Source organism: Medicago sativa, chromosome 3 (genome assembly GCF_051527215.1).
Source record: "Medicago sativa cultivar Bolivia chromosome 3, Bolivia_mono, whole genome shotgun sequence".
In the NCBI taxonomy this organism is placed as follows: Eukaryota; Viridiplantae; Streptophyta; class Magnoliopsida; order Fabales; family Fabaceae; genus Medicago; species Medicago sativa.
The window spans coordinates 69,351,182-69,359,644 of record NC_140751.1 but is presented as its reverse complement, the minus strand read 5'-3'; the positions used below and the strand labels follow the sequence as shown (position 1 = coordinate 69,359,644).

At 33.6% G+C, this 8,463-nt stretch overlaps 1 long non-coding RNA gene across 1 annotated transcript; it reads left to right on the top strand.

The window, feature by feature from the left end:
- The first annotated feature begins 3,653 nt into the window (after positions 1-3,653).
- Positions 3,654-4,321, top strand: LOC146939612 (uncharacterized). The gene is made up of 2 exons (XR_015031729.1): positions 3,654-3,801; positions 3,965-4,321. It is a non-coding gene; the product is annotated as an uncharacterized LOC146939612 (long non-coding RNA).
- Positions 4,322-8,463: the final 4,142 nt, after the last annotated feature.

Here is an 8,463-nt window from a genome sequence, read left to right as displayed (position 1 = left end):
TATGGTATAGTCTTGTAGAACTACCTGAAATTCCTAGTGTAGTTTGGATACAAGGATCTTCGAGAAGGCGGAAGACATTCCGATGGCTGAAGAGGTTAAGGTGTGTACTTGTGGAACTACCTAAAATTCCTTGAGTAGTTTGGACACAAGGATCTTCAAAGGGGCGGAAGGCATTCCGATGATTGAAGAGATTAAGGTGTAAACTTGTGGAGCTACGTGGTGTAGTGCGAAGCAAGGGAAAGAGCAGCAAGGTGTTGATGTTAAATGGGCATCATCACTAATTTGGAGTCAAGGTGGAGATTGTTGTGAAAGTGACTCAAAATTGGAGTTTGGAGGCCAAAATTGATGTTTGCTGAAAGTACAAATCGGTGGCCGATTTGGAAAATCGGTGGCCGATTTTGGCTGCCTTTTGGGAGGCTTTCTGTTCGGGAAAAATCGGTGGCCGATTTGGAAAATCGGTGGCCGATTTCGCGTGCTGTTATTTTTCAGAAACGTATTTTTGGGCCAGATTTGTTACAATTTTATGGGAGTTTCTTTTACTATAAATATAGGCCTCGTATCAGACTATTTTGAGAGAGATAGAGGGGGCTGAAACAAGGGTTTAGAAATCAAACTAGGGTTTGTATAGAGTTTGTCTCTTGGCAACAAACTAGGGTTTGAAGGTTGATTCACCTTGGGAAACACTATTAGGATTGAGTCTCTTGGTTACGGGAAGAGGCTGGGATTTGGGTAGAATTAGGCGGGAGACTTATTCTTGTAACCCATTGAAATCTCTTTTGTAACGTTACTCATCATATAGTGGAACGGAGGGCTGCTCTCTCCCCCAGACTAGGTCAATTTGGACCGAACTGGGTAAACAAATTCTTTTGTGTTCTCTCTTTCCTTTTCTCTCGCTGTTGTTTTTCTACTTTTGCTTGTTTAACTGCAATTCACTTTGATATTGGTTGCTTAATTATCCCTTGCTCCACACATCAAGTTTGTTATTGGTGTGAGTTTTTCATCGAATTCGCAACAGATGGTTTTGTGGTGTAGTTTCCCAAATTCAAGGCAGTAACGGTTGCAACAACGCTAAACTAAAATTATCCCTTAAACAAAGCACAACTATGAAACGCAAGACAATGCCGGAAAAGCTTGCCTACACCTCCATGAGATAGGTTCATCACAATTGACAAAGAAGGACGGACCGACACAAAACCAACAGAACACTATGAATCAAGCAACAAAGGTACAAATTAAATAAGAGACAAAAAAATCTTACGAGAGCCAAATAAAACAGTCGAAATTAAGGAGTCCAAGCCAAATAAAACTGGCATAATCAAAGTTCATAAAGTGAGGAGTGTTTTCTCTTTATAAACATTTATCAAGTGTCTTACCGATTCGAAGTGTGATTTGAGTTTTTCCGGATACACCCCTCACGTCTAGCACTCTTTTTGAACTAATATGTGGATAGGTAGGTGGCCCTTGAATTCGACAAGCTTTGATACCATGTTGAACTTTGTGGCCTAACACAACCCCATCAATCTGGTTTGTAAGGTGAAAATTGTCCCCACTTATAAATACATTTTCAGATCATCTCTTATTCAATATGAGACTCTTTAATTAACACACCCCATCACGTCCAAACATCTAAAGCGTGAACATAAATGGTGGGTGGTCTGATAACAAAAACCTGACAGTAGGCGGCCCAACAAAACTTGGAGGAGGCTTTAATACCATGTTAGTAATCATAGAATCCCAAGGATAAAGATCATAGTAATCAGCAAGAAAGAGTGCATATGAGCATTCATGTGGGAGATACTCATGGAGATTCATAGTAGAATGAATAGATTGATAAAAGATAACGAGAGAGTACAATAATGAGAGTTATTTATAAGGGTGAGTTAGTGTAGCTAACTCCTAACTACATTACCAACCGACTAACTAACTCTAGTTTAGCTATCAATTAATTATGGTTTATTCCGTGATCAATCTGGTGCTTTCATAGGCTGTTTTTTCGGCTAACCTTGGTGATTATTTGGTGTTGGAAGCAGAAATTATGGGCTTCATTATAGCGATGGAAATGGCAGTTATGCATCATTGGCATTTCATTTGGATTGAGGGTGACTCTACTAGTGCTCTTTTAGCTTTCTCAAAGCTCTATATGATTCCTATTCGGTGGCGGAACCGTTGGCACAATTGCTTCGCTCATGGCATGCAGGTTCTCTCTTCTCACATTTTCCGTGAAGGCAATGGTTGCGCGGATAAGCTTTCTAGTCATGGTTAAGTTGGACTCTATGCCCTTTTTTTGGGGGGAATTTTTTTAGTAACCGATATGGGTTACCTCATTTTTGCTTTCCTTAATTTATTTTCGTTGTTTTCTTTTCAGGGTTGGGTCCCCCCCCCCCCCCCCCCCCCCACCCCTCTCTTGTACATATTTTTCCCCTTTTTTCTATATATATTATATGGGTGAGCGGCAGAGAATTGGAGTCTCTTGGGGGTGCCGACCTAGTCGGGATGTCCAACGACTCCTTGATGTCTTCCTCACTCTTGATTCAACAAAAAAAAAACTATGATTTATTCACAATACTCTAATATTATTTGCAGAAAGCATCTTGAAAGAAAACCATAGAAAGAAAATTAACAAAGAAGAACGACGAACAAGATGAATAATTTTTGTTTACTAATATCACTTCCTTCAGTTTGCTTTTGTTTCGGTGGTATGGAAGGAAAGGAATTACCGTGTCTTCGAAAATACGGTTTTTAACCCTTCTATTCTCATTGACAAGGTTAAACTAAATTCATTCTTATGGCTGAAAGCAAAACATGTGACATTTACCTATAGTTATCATGACTGGTGGAAACATCTGCTCCTTTGTATGGGAGTGCATGTTAGAACGCTAGTTAATTTCATTTAACTTGTTGAACATTATGTTACTATTCATTATGTTAGAATGCTAGTCCCAGTATTTTCAATCATCATCCCTATTGTATTGACGCTATTATTTTGGATGAAATGAAATGAGTTATCTTTCCATATAAAAAAAAAAAAAACATTATGCTACTTTTTTCAACTAACGTATATTACTTAAGTTTTGTTAATTAATTTCAACTATAGATTATGTTAATTTTTTAAAATTTTATCTATTGAACTTTTTTTTGGGTGGTCGAGGTTTGAACTCTGGACCTTGCATATATTATGCATTGTCCCTAACAACTGAGTTAAACTCACGAAGACTGCATATTTTACTTACACATAACAGAGATATTTATAACAACTATTTAATTATGATGCCTTTCAAAATATTCAAATTTAATATTTCAATATTTTTTATAAGATATATAATGTTTTTTTGTTATAATTTATAATATTACAATTTTACACTTTAAAAATATAAGTCACTGATCCTTCAAAAAAAAATATATAAGTCATTGACATTTAAATTTCCATGCATCATGTGGGCACAAATGCTAGTGATTTTATATATAAAAAATATTATATAATACATTAAAAAAATTCTATATGTCCTCTTTCTGTCATCAAAGGTTGATGATTTAATTAAAATAATAACAGATTCTAATGATTAGCAATATTTTTATTTCATAATAATCATTCTAATTTTAGAAAGAGCTTTTTAGAACTCCTTTATATATAAAAATATTTTATTGTTTTTTGTACAACACGCGCTTTATACACTATAAAGTGGTCAAAAACATATTCTATTTGTTACATGTAACGAGAGAAAAATATGACTAAAACTCTCAAATTTATGCATGTTATGATTTTATTTCTTTCCTTATTTCTTGTTGCAGAAAGTTTTTTCGGTAAGCAATTTTTCTAATCCCTTTAAAATTTCATTCTCTAGTACTGTATGTAAAAAAAAATTTAGTAATGTATGTAATTTGTACACACTCTTATGTTTTTTTTTTAAAGAACTCTATTATGTTTTTTTAGTAACATTATTTTATTATATTTTATTCATTACAGTGGATATTACATGTAAGGTTCATGAAGATTGTCCACAAAAATTGACTTCCAAGTATTACTGCGTTGACGATAAATGTTTTTTGTATTACTGGGAAGGCGCCGCTCCTTGATTTAGTTATACTAGAGTGACACAATAAATTGCATGAGTACCATACTTAAGAAAGTATACTTAAGCTATATGGGGATTAATAATGTGTTTTTACAGTACTAAAAAATTTACGCAATGTAACTTTTGCTAGATTATTCTAATGTTTCCATTCATCTACTGTGATAATGGAGCCCAATAATTATATCTTTTATCTGTTTTTTTATTTTGTAATTCATGGACCTTGCAATTAATTATGGATTTATGGCTTATTTTTAGCATTCTCATTTGTTAATTAACAATCTATCTAAGATTTAGTGTATAGAATAACATAGAGATGGCTATGTTTCAATAATATCGATAACATTACATTATAAATAAGGGTGTTTGTGGTCCGGTTTAAATCAGTTTGAAGGCAAAAACTCATGTCATCCAAAGATAAAATTATATATGGTTTGATTCGATTTTAGATGATTAATTTTAAAAATCTGATCATATCCGATCTTTAATGAAGTTTAATTTGGATCGGTTTCCAAACTACCAAACCCTTAAACCAATGCTTACATCCCAAAAGGAGTGCCAGGAGTAATATTTGTCAGGCCATTGCTATGGAATGGAGCTCAAGTAGCATGGCACCAAAGCCCTAACACAAGGAAAGGAGACACTTTTACTCCACCCCATCTTCCGGCATGAACAGACATACCAAAGATGCACTTGTCACAATTTCAATGGTATCAAGCCACTGAAGAATATTTGTTGTGATGTCTCCAGGAAGTTCAAGAAAATTTCAACTCTCCCCTTCCGCACGGTTAGCTGAAAAAGAATGCAATAGCATCGTGCAAACAGAACATATGATTGTATAATTTGATTCGTAGAGTATTCCAGCATAAATATAAATAGTAGGTGCAGGTTAAACGTTTTGAAAGAGAAACATATACACCATCCGATTACTATTATAAACAAAAATCAATATTTTAGATTCATTCATTAAATGCACGTGGTCTATAATAAAGATCATGTACATCATTAATTGAATGCATCTAAAATATTATTTTTTGCTTATAATAGTGACCGGAGGGTGTAATTTTCAATAAACGTTGGAAAATTATTATCATTAAGGCTATTACCACAATAACGATATGTTTATAAACATATTTTGAAAAAAGATACCTAGGGCTAGGGAGACGATTGAGCCATTCATTCTCAACATAATGAGTCAAATATGTACGTGTTTTTTTTTCTTGTTTATTTAATGTTTTTTTACCGGTAAAAAATGTATCCTCCGTGCAATCAATCGTAGAGACTAATTCGTGTAATCGTAGAGACTAATTCATTGAATTTTGTGGGATCCAAATGGGAGGCAAATTCTTTCTACGAGTTTTAACGTTGTTGCATATTAAAATCTAGATTCGAACACGATCTTGGTTAAGCTAGAAGACTTGCGTCATATCTCTTAGGTATTTTTAGTGATTTAGAGTAGCTAAAAAAGAGCCATTTTTATGGCTAAGGATTTTCAATGATTTAATTTTTTGAAACACGGCCTAAAGTGGTCAGAATCCAAGCCAGGCAGTTGCATCCCTTGAAGGAGAGAAAAGAGATTAATTTAGTTTTTATGGCTAAAGATTTTCAATGATTTAGTTTTTTGAAACCGTTGAAGATAGGTAAATTGAAAAGTGGTGCTGGAAGGAGATAGGAAAATAAGTGAGGTGTGATACAGGGTAAAGAGTGTATAACAACATGTGTAATCTTGATTAATTTAATGACTTTCGATTATTGTTTACGGTGGTCCACCCGTGAAAGACTTAATTGAACACCCTAGAATCAACCCTTTATAATTTGTTAGGAGGAGTATCAGAAAGGAAAAAAAAACATCCTTATAATTTAGGTATAAGTGACACTTTTTTTTTTTTTGAGACAACAACTAAATTTTGTAACGTTAGCATGAAAACACAAACATATATTGTAGATTCTTTTTTACTAAAAAAAACAAACATAGCTGACTAAGGGAAAATGTGAAATAACAATGGAAGAAAAAACATAACAATCCATCCCATTACTCAAGCATGCCAACAACACAGGAATGTAAATTACAAAAGTTATGAAAATAAAAAACTCTTCTCATGCCTTCACAACAACAGGAAAATTATCATTAGCTTCAAAGTCTCTCCAGATAATAACCTCATTTTTCATCATCCCATACACCTGCACACTGAGAACCAATCATGAAACATTATTTCATCATTTAAATACATCTCAAGATAAACATGATCATCATAATAGTGTTCTTCAATATGAGGCCTAACTGACAGCTGCAAATTTTTTATCTTCTCACGGCACCTTTCCTTCAAATTTTCATTTAAAATAAACATTGCCTCCCCGAATGTCAAGAGATTCAAGAAGCAGACATTGATCAAGAATCGCAAGCCATCCAACTTCGCTGCGGTCATAGTCTTCCATATAAAAGTGGCTTAGTCATACACCGGTTCAGCAATATGAAGTTTGAGCAATTTTAAAAGTGGGCAAGATCGTGCAAGGACTTCTAGAGAATCATGTGTTAGTTCCATAAGTGAAATGTCCAACTCTTCTAAATGCGGAAGCTTTCTCACACATTTTCTGAATCCTGCATCTTTAATTTCCCAGCAATTTACAATCCTCATGCTTCGTAGGTTTCTGGCACTATAAAAATTAAAAGTCGTTGAAAATGATTGATAAAAGCACTAAGATATATACATACATATAAGAGAAATGATATTTGTACAGCCATTTTATTACAATTTTTTTACAACTTATCTCTCATACTCACATTATATTTAGGCTTAAATATGTCATTGGTCCTTGCAGTTTCACCATTTTTTGACTTTGGTCCCTGCAGTTTTTTTTGTTTGACTTTAGTCCCTGCATGTTTGTAAAAAAATTGCCATTGGTCCTTCTGTTAACTTCAAGTTAAAAAAAAATGTTAAAACTAACGGTGTGTCACGTGGACCAGTTATTTCACGCCACGTGGCACAGTAAAAGACAAAATTTTCAGAATTAAAATAAATAAAATAAAATAATTGATTTTTTTATAGTTTTTATGTTACTATTATTATTTAATTAGAAATAAAAAATTAAAAAGAAAAGATATAGAAAGAAAGAAATGAACGCAAAAGTTTTGAGAAAGGGGGAAAATTTTCTTTCTCATACATTTTCTTTTTAATTTTTTATTTCTAATTAAATAATAATAGTAATATAAAAACTATTAAAAAATCAATTATTTTATTTTATTTATTTTAATTCTGAAAATTTTGTCTTTTACTGTGCCACATGGCGTGAAATAACTGGTCCACGTGGCACACCGTTAGTTTTAACATTTTTTTAACTTGAAGTTAACAGAAGGACCAGTGACAAATTTTGTACAAAGTGCAGGAACTAAAGCCAAACAAAAAAAAACTGTAGGGACCAAAGCCAAAAAATAGTGAAACTGCAAGGACCAATGACATATTTAAACCTTATATTTATATTCTCTATCTTCCTTTTTTTTTCTCTCTCTCTCTATTGTTTTGGACCAATGGAAAGAGAGAAAATGAAAGTTGTCATCAAAGTTGTCTCAAATGGTTGTCCATATATCACTACTCTACATATAATACCATCATTAAGCAAAAAAATAAAAAATATCAAGAAAATGAATCACAAATGATATAAAAAAAATAAAAAATATCAAGAAAATGAATCACAAATGATATAAAAATACAATAAAAAAGATTTTGGTAAAATAGTTACTTCTTGCTCAATTCCGATACGGACATCCGATAAGGCACCGTCGAAAACTCCACATCTCACTCCGGCGGTAAGTCGATAATGTCTTCTGGAAACTCTCGCACTATCGGCAAATCTCCAACTCCCTTCTCAACGCGTTACTTCAACGAAGCAAACATCATGAACACACAAGCTTCATCATCCAAAGACTTCTTTACCTGCTCCGCGGTCAAAAACTTCTCTCTTACCCGATCCAACCGCTTAAAATGTCACGCTTTTGGTTAAACAATTAATGTTAACCCCAAAAGATAACATCTAATCCATTCCAAAAATCACATCCATATGCTCCAAAGATAAGTAAACTAAATCCAATTCAAAATCCACATTACCAAAATTAACATGACACTTAACACACACCAAGGAAGTGATCACCAAGCCATTGACTGGGGTATCAATGACCATTCCTCTTGACATAGTACACATAACAAGATTCAAACGTTATGTGCAACCAAGAGAAATAAAAAAAATATGTCGCATCCGTATCAATAATTGCAATCAAAGGAGTACTGTTAATAAAGCAAATACCTCTAATCAGGTTGTCCGGCTCCGGTGTGAAATTCTAGCGCATTTGTTTTAATATGTTCTGTCAGATGTTTTAACGTTTGCAATGTTCCAATTA